The 14,425-nt window shown below is 40.0% G+C and overlaps 1 protein-coding gene across 1 annotated transcript in view; it reads right to left on the bottom strand.

The window, feature by feature from the left end:
• The window catches only part of LOC137296579 (regulator of nonsense transcripts 2-like), a 269,128-nt gene that overhangs the window by 161,267 nt on the left and 93,436 nt on the right, over nucleotides 1–14,425 (bottom strand). The window lies entirely within an intron of this gene.

Below are 14,425 nucleotides of genomic sequence, written 5' to 3'. Positions count from 1 at the left end.
CATTCAAGTGGTGAGAAGTTGGATGTCAAGATTTGTAAAGCACCGACAATGGGCAGGACAACTACGTCACAATCTCTCCCGGTCACTGATGGTCGAGAAATAGGTTCACCCCGCCCTGAAGTACTGATCTCACGTACTGAACAAAATCATCATGTTAGCTCTATACTAACTACTATACAACAAATTTACATTCGTAATACATTCATAGGTGACTTTATGCCCTGACCGATTTATTAACATCTACGGTTCCATGGGCGAGTTGATCTGACAATGGATGATCGGTGCTGTTTATCGCTTGAAGCAGGTTCTGCCTGCCGCCGCCCACCCACTACCAGCCTCGCCACAGACAGGCTAGTACACACAAAAACGCGCATATATTGCCAATAATTGGCATCGTCTGTAAGAAGTCACGTTATTGAACGATTGCTACTTAGCGAACTTGTTGCTGCATGGGCAGTGGGTACCTCCAGTCACGTGACTTCATTCATGACGCCATATTTTATTGTCAACACTGTTTGGGAATGCAGTAACGGGCCAAGCACACACTCGATGATTCAAATCTATCTGTTGGGATGGAAATAAACTACTCGGGCTTTGGTTCAGTTTGTCGTCAGTCTAACGTCTGTTAGTCGTGGGCGGGAAGGAACTACACAAGCCCGCATGGCGACGCTCAGAGAGTATTTGGGAGGAGCCAGTCGATCAGACAGGGAGGGGCAGAGCGCCAATTCAAGGGAGAGTTAACATGTAATAACCTAGTGCATTGTTGTCACAGAAAATATCACACACTTCAGCGACGACAGCCGCCTTCTAACTTTGTAATTAACTTTGTTTTCAGTCGTTGCTATGGAGTTCTTCTTTGTCCTGTGATCGGCATGGTATTAAAAGAAACGTAAGTAGGCGAGGGCGTTTTGTCCAAGTTTCATTAATGTCAGTGATGAGACAAAAGAACATGTACTGTCGTTCCATGTGAAGATTCAAGATTTACTTTGTCAACAAAGGGAAGAAATGAAGTATCGTACTTTTCAATTCTGGCTATGTCAATGACGGAACCATCGAAAATTCTGTCTCTATCAACCACCCGATTTGCTCTCTAATAAAATGTATGTTACGAAAGTTATATATGTTTTCAGAATGATTATATACAAATATGCATATGTCTGTATCTGTATATGTGAGCACACACACACACACACACACACACACACACACACACACACACACACACACACACACACACACGTGTATGTGTGTATGTGTATTTTATAATATAGTCCCTTTAAGTATTCAACGCATACACCCATATCAAGTGAAATGACATAGTATTGAATACATTAAGGCACTACTCCTCAACGCCAGTCTGGGCTAAGGTATATTCTGCTAATTTAACCGGAATAGTCAGGTCAGTTGCGTACTAGTGTACGCATTTTGAGTAGAAAGGATACACAAACCGATCTAACCAATCAGTGTATCTTGTCCTTATCTCCACAGTTATCAATGGATGAACGTGCGTCAGCTATAGTATTGATTTCCATTGTCTTTAGAATACTAATAACCTCTCGACATAGATCTTACACATTCAACGTCAGCCTGCCAGTACATTACGTACAGAAACCGTTGGCATTACGCATGGATCTTCTCTTCAGGATCACATTAATCTCTGTGGCTTTGACCCCAATGATTAATGCTATGAGTCTCTGTTTGATAACCATTATTGATACCGTAAAATACATTTGTTAAGGGTGGTGAAGTTACAAATTATGACCATCAGAATAGAGACGCGATTTCAGTACATGTAAGGATTTTCTATATTTCGGCCAGGGGTAGATGATCTAAGATGACGAGCTGCCATTGCGTCTGCTATGATGCAACGGTCATCTGAATTATAAACATATAATAAGTCATCTTCTATAGCGCACAATCTCCAAACACCAACCATTGCTCGCGGCGATTAATCAGAATCTAATTATTACTACCCCGGATAACCCAAGCTGTCTGTTAGGCGCTTGAAGGTTATAGGGGGTAACTTACATACACTCGAACAGCGTTCTTGCAAAACATACTTCTTCCTCGTCAGACGACTGTCATGATACCGAGATTTGTTCTTAAAGAACATACCAGTTTTAAGGGTCTGAAAAAACAGTCATGTCTTTTTAAGGGACTGAAAATACAGTCATATCTTGTCAGTGATCACATTGAGCTTGCATCGAGTTTTTAACAGCGAAATGTAGATGACAGTTTTCTAGATTTTCAGTTATCTCTGGATCGAAGCACACAGTGTCATACAATCGAACGAGCATAAGAACCATTGAAAAGGAGTTTTTTTATTTGCAACATGTACATGAACGATCAGAGACACTGTGTTACTAAAAGTAGCCATATGGTGACGTTTTACAGTATGTCGGTCTTGTGTTGGATATTGTATTGGACTGTTTCCAGATAGGCTTAGGTCATTTATTACGTGCGCCGATCTCTAACCGCCATGCTAGCAACAATTCATATCTCTTGTGTTGTTATTGACAAGAGAATTAACTTGATATACATCATTATGCAGTTCATTTGGCACACTTATCCCAAAATAATTCCATTGTCAAATCGCCCTTCAATTTATTGTATTGATGAATTGATCTGTAGGTTTGGGCGCGTTGTTGGAATCTGTAATCTGATTTTCCGTCCGAAACAGTAGCCACCTACAGGGTGTGGTAGTTTGTTTTACGCTGACATCTTCATAGCCTCAGTGAACAATTAGTCACAATTACCTGGCGAAGTGTTCAATTATCTGACCAATTTATCAACATCAGAAGCCTCACAACAGCAGTGATTGATAGCATCTGAAGGGCTGTCATATGCCCCCGTTTGTTATAACGTGTTATCACGTTGCATGGTAGTCTTATGTCAGGGGCTCCCATGTTTCTGTCAAGTTAAGATCGAAATGTCATAATAGTCTCTCATGAAGACATTGTGAGAGTTCGATTGAACACTTGGGCAACAAAAGTTTCCTGATTCTGATTTGAAAAGCATAATCCGAAATAGGGCCGAGTAGAACTTCGTCTTAATCTTTACCTCATAAGCTAGAGTCCCACTTAGAAACAGTCATTGTCAAACACCCATGATCAATACGTTCATAACAAAACTCAGCCAAAAATAGACTGTTTTCAACTGGGAATGGTGGAATTCTTAAACGCCCATCCAATAAGCAGTGATTGACTCCTAGCCTAAGTTTGACTCTTGGACTTAATCACCCTGTCTTTGATACACAGCGGAACGTGCAGCGGGTTAATTTGCCTGTTATCACCTCCAAGCCACCCTCTTTGCATACGGTCTCAGTGACGGCGTCTGATCCATTGGTGCGAAATAAGACACACAGCGAACTCTTCGGGACGCGCGGTCGCCCAGCCATCGCTTTGTAGCGGGCGTACGTGACGTCATCCCACCCCCGCACCGCATCAGGTACAATCAATGGCGCAGAGAGAGGGAGAGAGTCGATATCAAGTCTGTATGAGGGATAGAGATTAAACACTCCAATAAGCTGATAAGATGGGAACAACTGGCGGTCACTGTCAGACCGACTGTCAAAGCAAGCAGACCTGTCCGGTAAAGTCAAGGATGAACACATCCATTTGGCACCAAATAACGAGGGTCGATACGACGATCAAAGGGCTCTAACCAAGAGCATATGAGAGACGAAGAGAGCATGAGGCAGAGTCTGCATCTGGCATGCAGTTATAACAGTAAAATAGGCGCTTTCCTTCTAGTGTGTTCTCTACCAAACTGATTTGTTCATGCAACGTTTTGAAAAGCATCGTATGCAGGTATACTTTTTCCATGAATCAAATCTATGTGTGTTATTTTCATCATGCCTTTGACAAAAATATAAAAGAGACGAGTAAATGTCACATATTTAACCTAATATATTGCTGTTATATATTCTTAAAATAAAATGTATCTTGGAAATTTGAAAGAAAGGTCAACGTGAGAGATGAAATACTATACTGTTGTTGTTTGGTGTGTATCTTGGTTACATTAACCCAGTAACTGTATACTAATGTACCCAGTCCATTTCACTTCGTCTCCTGACGAACTTCTTAAGCCCATTCTTATCACAGTGACAACGAAGAACGATAAGAATGCTTAGGGCTACCAGCGTTTCGAGAATATGAGGTCCAGGTTTCTAGTTTTCACTTCTTCATAGTATATATACTGCACAACAGAGACACAATGTAGTCGGGGCAGTGGGGTAGTTAACTGGTTACGGCGTTCGTTCGTCACGCCGAAAATCCGGGTTCGATTCCCTTCATGGTTATAATGTGGAATATTCCTAAAAGCGACGTAAAAATGTACTAACTCCCATGTTAGTCACATCTGGTGCACGAAACACCCTGTTTATTTCAGTGTAGGGTAGTGAGTTTTTGGGACCACTGTTTTATCCCCAGACCGTTGTTTACTGTCATACTCTGTCGCCTGCTGTATGAACACAGGCAATAAGTACCGTCGGCTGTTCAGTTCACCTATGTTAGGAGAATGTGAAGTCGTTGTCTTGACTCCATGCATTTGTGTATGTACATGTATTTCGTGTTATGCCGCTTTTAGGAACAATCCACCAATATGACGGCGGGGGACACTAGACATGGTCTTCACCATGTAGAAATGCAATTGATGAATCGAATCAGGGTCTTCGGCGTGACGAGCGAACGTTGTTTTTTTTAAAAAAACAACAACACTATACTACTCCACCGCCTCTGTTGCATTTGTGAAAACAATGTAATGTATCGTTGTCGTATCGGTCAACATCGATGTAAATAAAGATCGTTATTGATAATTCAATGTCCAGTTGCACTTCTTCTGGATCATATCATTATTGCAATGCATATACGCTAATGCAAGGTAATACTGTCAAATGGGGTCAACACTGACACTTTATCAATCATAGATGATAAATGTCAATTCTGATACGTGATCGATTAGTGATCTAATTAGAGGTCAATAATGACACCTCTTTAATCTGCGTCGATGACGGTAATTTCAGGCACTTGATAGATTGGGGATATAATTAGAGGTAAGTACTGCAGTCCCACCAACCACAGACTGGTCAGGTTTAAGTACGTAACCACATTTACGTGCGTAATGTTTAATGAAGATTAAATGGGTAGTTTGAGTTACTATTACTAGACATAGCATCAAATGTTAATTTGAGTTAGTGAGTGTTTTAACGCAGCTTTTAGCAATATCACGTCGGGGAACACCAAAAATGGTCTTCACACGTTGTACCCATGTGGGGAATCGAACCATTACACTACCCCGAGGAGATGATGCCTTGCAAGTGGTTGATGCAAACGAGGGAGAACCCAGATGGGATGCATCTTAATCAACAGGTATTCTGAACTTCAGAAAAAAGCGAAGTCTTGCCGCCTTGCTGATGGTGAATCTAGGCTGAACTGGATATCACTGACATGGCGGTGTTGTAGCCTAGTGGTTAAAGCATCGTTTCGTCACGCTAAAGGCCCAGGTTCACGTTTCCACATGGGCACAATGTGTGAAGCTCATTTCTGGTGTTCCCCATCGTGATATTGCTGGACTATCGCTAAACTCGGCGTAAAATCATATTCACTCACTCACACACCAAACCACTCAGGGCATTGATCAAACCGTAACCACTTCCACCTATCCCAGACTCAAACACAGTTCAACAACTCGTCTGCCCTGACACGAAAATCATAATGTAATATGCCATACATCAAACACATCTACATGCCTCCTGTGTGATGAATTGTTAACGTGGAACTAGATGAAGACGTACGACGTGTGCATGTCGAGTAGTTGTAAGCAGAGCTTGTGGAAATATTTGTCTTGACCAGAAATACACTCAGTACCACGATTCTATTAAGAATCGTGAGTGATATGTCCATTGATGAAATAGATAATTTGATATTTAACACACACCAATATTTCTTTTTTCATTATTACTTACGTATTTGTTGTATAACCAATATCCTTTGGGATCATAAATATCTTAATTTGTTTCCTCATTGCACGAGACACGGAGGCTAAAATCGGAAACACGCTTATGGTTTGTAAATAGTCCAGGCGAATGAGTTTATTGTCTAGTTGAGACTTTGTTAATGGAACAGTTTTGATTAACCTGCCATTCCATTAACTGAAGCAAACTTACGTTTTCTTATCAGATGTTCTATTCCAAAAGGCTGTTTGAAGGACAGTTTCTGTGTTAATAATTTAACATCCTAATTGAGAGAAAATGACAGAAAATGACTTCAATACTCACGATTAACTATAAAGTAAGAAAATAATGTTTTTTAACCGTATGAAATTCTGTTGGATTCCGTCTTCTGTGCACGTTAATGTATGTTAAGAATTACACTTACTATTCAGTATGTGCTGCCTGAGGCTGTCACATACTGTCACCGTTTAGCTGGATCTATCACGCCGCCATCTACGACGACAATACGCTGCTGGGGACCAACTCTTACCCGGAATGCTAACAGGTTTCCGATTCAGTCGCCTCCCACGATTAGCACTTGAGTGCTTACGACACATTCTTTCAAGGGTCTCCATAAGGAGGAGCTTGTCGTTCCGAAATGATACAATTTGTGTTTCATTATTCTTGCAGCAATAGAAGATTATAGTGTTGGTTTCTTTCAAATATTCCAGCAATATCATCAGAAATGGGATTCTCACACCGTACCCGTGTGGGGAATAGATCTAGAGGTCGTGCTAAACCATCGCCCATGTAAATGTTATATTTTCTCAATATCTTTATTTCACTGGCTATACCTGCTTAGAGAGGGAAGTTTGCCTGAATCATATTGTAGTTATGAAATGAGAATAATAAATGTCACATAAATGAACTCATGGCAACAATCTTTTCAAACTTACGAAATTGTTGTACAATACATCAGTTCAGTTAAGGAAATCTAGTTTAGAACAGTTGACTGAAGTAAGTGACAACATTCTCACTAGAGAGCCTGAGTTTGGCATATCATTCACTTGTCAGAAAATACCAATTTCTTATTTATTTTGGTAATACGAGTTTTGTCAGAGATCTTCAACAACATAGCTATATTAAACATTGGGCTATACATCCACTGCTGTTTGGCAATACGGTTACATATCTACGAGAAACTACTCTGTTTTCCAACATACATCAACGTTACATGGCAAGGTTTTATGGTATTGTTAACACCGAAACGAAGCCGAATTATGTAGCGTGATTGAAACAAACGTGCTATGTTTTGGACAAACTGGATCATTGTGTTGTTTGCCATCTCTGCCATCTGTACTGCAAGAAACATGTTCAGCGCGCGATCGAGTCGCCATAAATAAAGTTGGTATGATGTATTGATGTTTTAGGTACCTTTATATTGACAACAAAGGCTTATATTTTTATCCACAACCTCGGCAATTACTGGAGGCATAGTTCATGGTCTACTGATCAGGTACCCGTTTCGATTCCTTGCTCCTGCCGTTGTTGCTAGACGTCAGGGAGAAGCTGAAACAATACGCAGCTTCCGTGTGAAGGTATGACACTAGCATTTATCCCAGTGCAATACGGACGCTGATCACACCCTTAAAAATGTACGAATGTGACTGAGTACATGCGGAGGAGGTAAATTCAAGCTTACTACTGGCCATGGAAGAACCATAAAGCACTGTGTCAAAACTAACTGCATGTGATTTTGAGCACCAAAAGATTGTATGATTATGATAAGAGGCCCCAGCGGCATATTACTTAATTCAAGCAAAAGTATAGGGGCAACTACTTATACAAATATCGTAACACCTACTTCACCGATTTTCAGCTATTTCAATGTCGTGGTAATTATCTCGTATTACATAATTCGATTCTGGGCGATCGTCTTTTTCAAACAAACATACATACACGTTTGATTGCAAAAGATCTGCCATGATTTGGTAAATACTTAATCACGATTTTAAAACAGTACGATTTTATACATAAAGGTTACTAAGTTTTTCTTCAAGATGTACGAGAGAAAGTGAAGGATGGTGTTTTATGTTAGCTTCGAAGCCAGTAGTATCCAGTATTCAATAATCATTGAAATAATGGTGTATATGCACCATTGCAGAAAATCTCTTATCAAAGAAACTGATAGTGGGACGGGTTAACATGAATTTTTTAGTCTATATTTATCTTTCTTGCAGATTCCTATCCACTATGGGCTGTGATTAGATTTATACTGAAGATTAATTGCAGTTTTACTGAACTGAATACGTCACAAAACCTAAAGCTCAATGACAATTATAGGTTTTAGTCCTGCTACAATATTTATCATTGTAGACGTCAGCAAGCCATGTGTAGAGTGATTTGATGATATTTGACATGATGGGCGAATATTGTTTCCCTGTACCACTGAATAAATGAAAACCGCTGTAAGTGCCGAATATAGAATCTGATGAATTCATTGAATATAAGGGAGTGGCCATTTGGGGAGGTGCTTAAGATTCAATTATATTCGCATCCCGTGCTTTTGTCCTGGTCTGCAAATAGATTCTATATATTTCATGCTTCACCGACTGATGCTATTTTAGAAACTATTGATAAATTAAGCGTAACATTACGTTACATTATCATGAAACAATCCATACAATTCTACCAGATATTATACCAGCAATTAGCTGGGTGCATTATCGACTCGCACCCCCTTCCTAAACAATTGTAAGGGTATGGGGTACTTGTGAGGGGGCGTCCTAGATTTGGAGAGGGACTCATTTTTCCGCTTTTAGCGGGCGTGACAGAACCGAAGAACATGTATGAGTAAATGATTTATTTCATTGCATCGTAGGGGGTGTTTATTCGCGGACATATGTTTTTGTCTGTATTGACCTAACGTCGTATGTGTTTCTTTGTATGCGGGATGAGTATTTGGATATGACGTTGGTCTTTGTCGAATAATATGATGAGCGAGATATTGGTTAGTGGAATGGTGTGATGGCAAGTAGGCGAGAGGCACTGAAAGGGTCGCGGCAATAACGGCGATCACACTATGATTGACCACCAGTGATTGTAATGTATATTAATTCATTTACAGTCGTTTTCGTAGATGCAAAGGTGTATAACAAACGCATTATACCATTGTTTGAATTATTATTTGTCGCGAATATAACGGGTAGACATTTCATTTACGAGAACGTGTGAATGTACTTAACTGTAGAGATTATTTTACACTGAACGTAACGAACGATAAATCAGACGTTTCTACCATGAAAACCCTTAAATCCTTATTGTCTAACAAATAACTTTACACTTTGCTGACTCAGATGAAATTGGATTTGTTTCCACGATATTACCCAACAATATTTTTAATTTCGAATATGTTCTCTGTAGCGATGTTGCAGGTGCCCCCAGAATATACATATTTCAACTGACCTAACTCAACGTTAAGTGAGCTTATATCGTCGAGGTTCTCTGTTTGTGCGCTCATCTTCATCTATACTTTGTTACACTGGGGAGTGATTCGGGTCATTCCGGTATTTTGAATGCCACTAACATTATTCGACAGAATTGTTACAATTTTTAAATCTGACGTTCATGTTGTATATCTATTTCATCCACTGTGGAGGCATTTTTTCGTTTATTGTACTCATAAACTGTAAATACAGAAAGGCTTGAAATAACATATATTTTTTATGGCTTGCTGAAGGTATATTTGTCATAATTTTAACTTTTGACCTGTTCTGCGTTTCTGCTGTTGGTACCGCTGTAGTCAGGCCGGTCACTGAATGTTGGTCTTCACCGTAGCAAGAGGTGTCAGTCAGTGTGCATTTGTGTATAACTTTTTACAGATGGAATGTTTGTTCAGCAGAGAGGTCGGGTGGTCCTGGCACAGTCAGGCTGATAGGGCTCATCATCATCCCCGTCCAGACAGCCATTAGGGACTTATCCTTACCCTTGTCGAACCCACCAAGAACTCTTCGGAGGATATGGAGACTCTCCAAAACTGCATCCTTCTGCATTACCTATAGTGTCAGAAGGGTTGTGATCCCTGTAGAGAATCCGGGCACTCTCCTGATCTGCGCCAAGAGATCAGAAAGTACCAAGCCAAGGGCACCGAGAACAATGGGAGATTGACGACAGTGTCTTGGCAATCATTTTGCTGTCAAAAGGGACAGAATACAATAACATAAATAGATTAATTCAATTTGGCTGTATCCGAAAGGAAAGGGTCATGCTTATTATCACGAATTTGTCTTAAGCAGTTTGTGGGCACGTTCCAAAGACGTTTAATAAGAATATTTTCCATGCTGGGTGCAGGGTCGTACCATGCGTGGACGTTAGAGACAAAGCCACAGACAATGGTGAAGATGGTAGTGGAAGCGACGAGCCATGCTACCATGGAATTTAAGACATGCTGTTTCCGCCAAGAAGGACATCTTCCGCTGACAAAGGTCAGCAGCACATCGCCATCAACAAAGTCAACCGAAACGTTGAGATTCTGCCTCTCATCACCAAAAGATCAGTCGATAAATAAATATGTGCAAAAGCGCACAATACATATCTATCATGAAGAGCATCCACATTAATCAACTCCCGATCTCCCGAATTATATATAAACGATTCAGAGTGGAACGTTGGCTCTGTTGCCCATCATGACCCTTCACGTAAGGCAGTCTCTCTGCATGTCTTGCTTTGTACGATCAACCTTTCCAAGAGATTAGGAAAGGACTGGCACGGCAAAGAATTTGTGACTTTCGCCTTGTTTGAGCATTATGTTCTGTACTCCAGATTTCCTTTTAGTACGATTTACACTCAGCCCGAAGTTTAACTTTAGTTTTGAGCATGCTGGTGCCTGTCTCGAACATGCATTCGAGGACAGGTTTTGGCGTGATCTTCAACAATATGCTCGCCCCAACCCCCTACCCTTGTACCATGACATATCCAACATGTATTCTATTGCCACGCTTCAAAGGAAACGTATAACATCTGTCGAGTCCAAATGCCATGCCTATATCATTGCTCGACAAGAAGAACCTGTTCTTTCAAGTAGGCATCTCCTTTGGCAAGGAGCTCAATGTCATCCATGCACAGGAGATAAGTAAACTGTGTTGGGAATATATGGTGTTGAGATCCGGGATGGCTTCACTTCTCTTTATTGAGCAGGCGACCAAGGATTTCAAGACAAACGAGAAAGAAACGAGTAAAGTTTCAAGTCGGTAAGTTATAGCTCACTGACTTCTATTCTCGATTCACCGCGAAGACAGATTAAATTGTGCCGATTAAAATTTCTTTCACACATTCGTTTAATTTTTAGAAGTTGAAAGGTATTTGCAAGTAATAGTGACAGCTTTATGACTTAAAAAAATGTTGGGGTGTAATTGAGGTGTGTGAAAAATATGACATTTCGCCGATCTGTTTTGATCCGCCATTGAAATGCTACACGCCATTGTTTGAGTATTCCTAGTTACTTCCTCAAAAACATGTTTCACACACACCTGTAATTCATATGAGGGGGATATATATATTTTCAGGTGAAATGTGTTTGCAAGTAATAGTGATAGTATTATAATCTAAGAAAGAATGTTAGGTGTATTTGAGGTGTGTGAAAAATATGACATTTCGCCGATCTGTTCTGATCCGCCATTAAAATGCTACACGCCATTGTTTGAGTATTCCTAGTTACTTCCTCAAAACACCTTTCACATACACCTTTAATTCATATGAGGGGGATATACTATCAGGTGAAATGTGTTTGCAAGTAATAGTGATAGTATTATAATCTTAAAAAGAATGTTAGGGTGTATTTGAGGTGTGTGAAAAATGTGACATATCGGCGATCTGCTCTGATCCGCCATTGAAATACTACACGCCGTTGTTTGAGTGTTTCTTGTAATTACTTCAAAGACATCTTTCACATGCACCTTTAATTATTATGAGGGGAATGTATTATCAGGTGAAATGTGTTTGCAAGATATAGTGATAGTTTCATAATCTAAAACAAAATGTTAGGGTGTATTTGAGATGTGTGAAAAATATAACATATTGCCGATCTGATCTGATTCGCCATTGACGCTTGATGGTTATAGTTCCATAACTTCTTTCATTCTTGTTGATCTTATTATTTGACAAAACTGGAAAGGTGTTTTAGAACGCTTTGTGACAGTTTTACACTTTATTTTTGAGGGCAGTGTGACAGTGTCAGTTAACATTTTGTTAATGCCCATTCCATTCCCACATGCAATAAGATATCTGAATTAATTATTAATGTAAACAAAAATGTCTCAAAGTAGATTTTTTAAAAAGGACAGTTGATGTTAACACGTGTTCTCACGATACTTTTGCGTTCTTTTACATGTTTTGGGAGGGAAGGCCGCGGTGTGTCATTTATTCTTTCATTCATTCACATATGTACTTTCTTTCTTTTTCTGTATTTCTTTCATTCATTCACATAATTCTTGCTCTTAATTCTTACTATAATTCATTCATTCATCCATTGTAAAATTCCGAGTGATACAATAAACTGGCTGAGGTTCTGTTAAACACAACTGAAGTTGGGCTGGGAACGAGCCAAGTTACTGTGTGCGTTGGAGCATGACGAGGCACACGTTAATTAGTAATAATGGTAAAGAAAGCACGCGAGTGACCTATCCCTGTTGCAGAGTATCCCTGGTTACACCAAATATACTGGGGAAAAAGTAGTTAGGGATATTTGTAAATGTTAAAATTATGAATAATGAAGTATTTATTCATTGACATACTGATAAGATACCAATATCCCTACCAATATCCACAAACACATACACACCCACCCACCACCACCCCACCCCCACCCCCCACACACCCACATGTACAATGTCATTGTGTTAGTCACTGCCAGTACGTGTGCATTAGCCTCTAATACACTCTGTTAATTTCGTTTTGACAAGAAGAAAGTAAAATTCATCTCAGCATAATTTGGTTTTGTTCCTTTTATCTTTGTCATATAACGTTCACTTAGACGCCTGTCTGTGTTAACCGACATTTCAGTTTTCACTAATTAAATATGTTTCATGCTCGGTCTTTTCCTTCACTCAGATGACACGAGCTTTAGCTGCCTGTCCCAGTTCGCACTGCAGGTCAGGGCCGTTGAAAACCCTTCCCATGGGAGCCTTCAATGAGGCTAATTGCGTTGGTGGTGATATTTTCAGTAAGCTTGTAACCCTTACATGATCTAATGTGTTTAAAGTGTTCTAGCATGCTCTTTAAACATGTTGTGAAACCTAGATGTACTGAGGCAAAAGGTATGATAAAAGGGTAAAGTGTTTTAACATCACGATTTTACTAATTTAAAGAATTAGGAAGTGGACAGTGTTATGGAGTCATGAAAATAACGCATACTTGTTTGTAATGTGGCTTTAGCCACAATTGCTATTTTTCAAATGTGATTTTCCCAGGCGGCACTACAGAAGTTGCGTATATAGGCGATAGCATATATTCATTCCTGCGATATTTTGTTATATGTTAGTGTTTAGACACTTTAATAGGACACATCCACATCTGCTGGTTCAAAGTATCTCTGCGGGGATGATAAGATGACATACAAGGTCTAGCTATCGTTCTGCCATCGCATCACCATGAATTATATCCGTAATCACGGGGAGACAGGCGTCTTCCATGTGCCAGAATTACCTTTTAGCGAAACTGAATGCAAGGGCGGTTTCCTGAAGCTGTCATGTACATTCAGCTGGTTTTCTTTTTCAAATTTCACATATTCAGTTAATATTATAGTCACCATGAAGAAACCTGTACAGTGTGTTACAAGACGACGAGCGCTCATCCGAGTATCGTCAGGATGGACAAGGGTATCTGATTTTGTGAGCATGTGGTTTTCGAAAGGTTTTCATCATATCCAGCTATTTATAGACAGATGGTGTTAAAATAGAAACTTGGAGATAGTGAAACATAATGTTATTATGCATTGTCAGATGAAAGATCAGCTGTGATAGAAATAACTGCCAGGTATAGAACTGAGTCCTAACGCCCAACACCCCCAAAACCATCAAACATGAACCATATGATTTTCCACTGCAAGCACTTCTTCACGGGAGCGATTAGTCATTTTGATACTTCATGAAACCTCGTCATACGGCTACAGGCTATCAGGGACTCCTTCATGCCACTGGGAGGGCGGTGTGGGTGTGTCTACAACAGAAAATATTACTATGGCAATGGCTATGTCTCTTATCGTTTTAATCTAATCTCCATCCACAAGAGGCGGTGGGGTAGCCTGGTAGTTAAAGCGTCTGTTCATCATGCCGAAGACCCGGTCCGATTGCCCATATGGGTACAATCTGTTAAGCCTAAGTTTGGTATCCCCGGCTGTGATATTGCTGTAATATTGGTAAATGTGGCTTAAAACAACACTCACTGACCATCCAAAATGCGCGATGAACATCAATACGGTATTCACACACCATATAC

Source organism: Haliotis asinina, chromosome 9 (assembly GCF_037392515.1).
Source record: "Haliotis asinina isolate JCU_RB_2024 chromosome 9, JCU_Hal_asi_v2, whole genome shotgun sequence".
NCBI classification, from domain to species: Eukaryota; Metazoa; Mollusca; class Gastropoda; order Lepetellida; family Haliotidae; genus Haliotis; species Haliotis asinina.
This window is presented reverse-complemented; position numbering and strand designations above follow the sequence as displayed.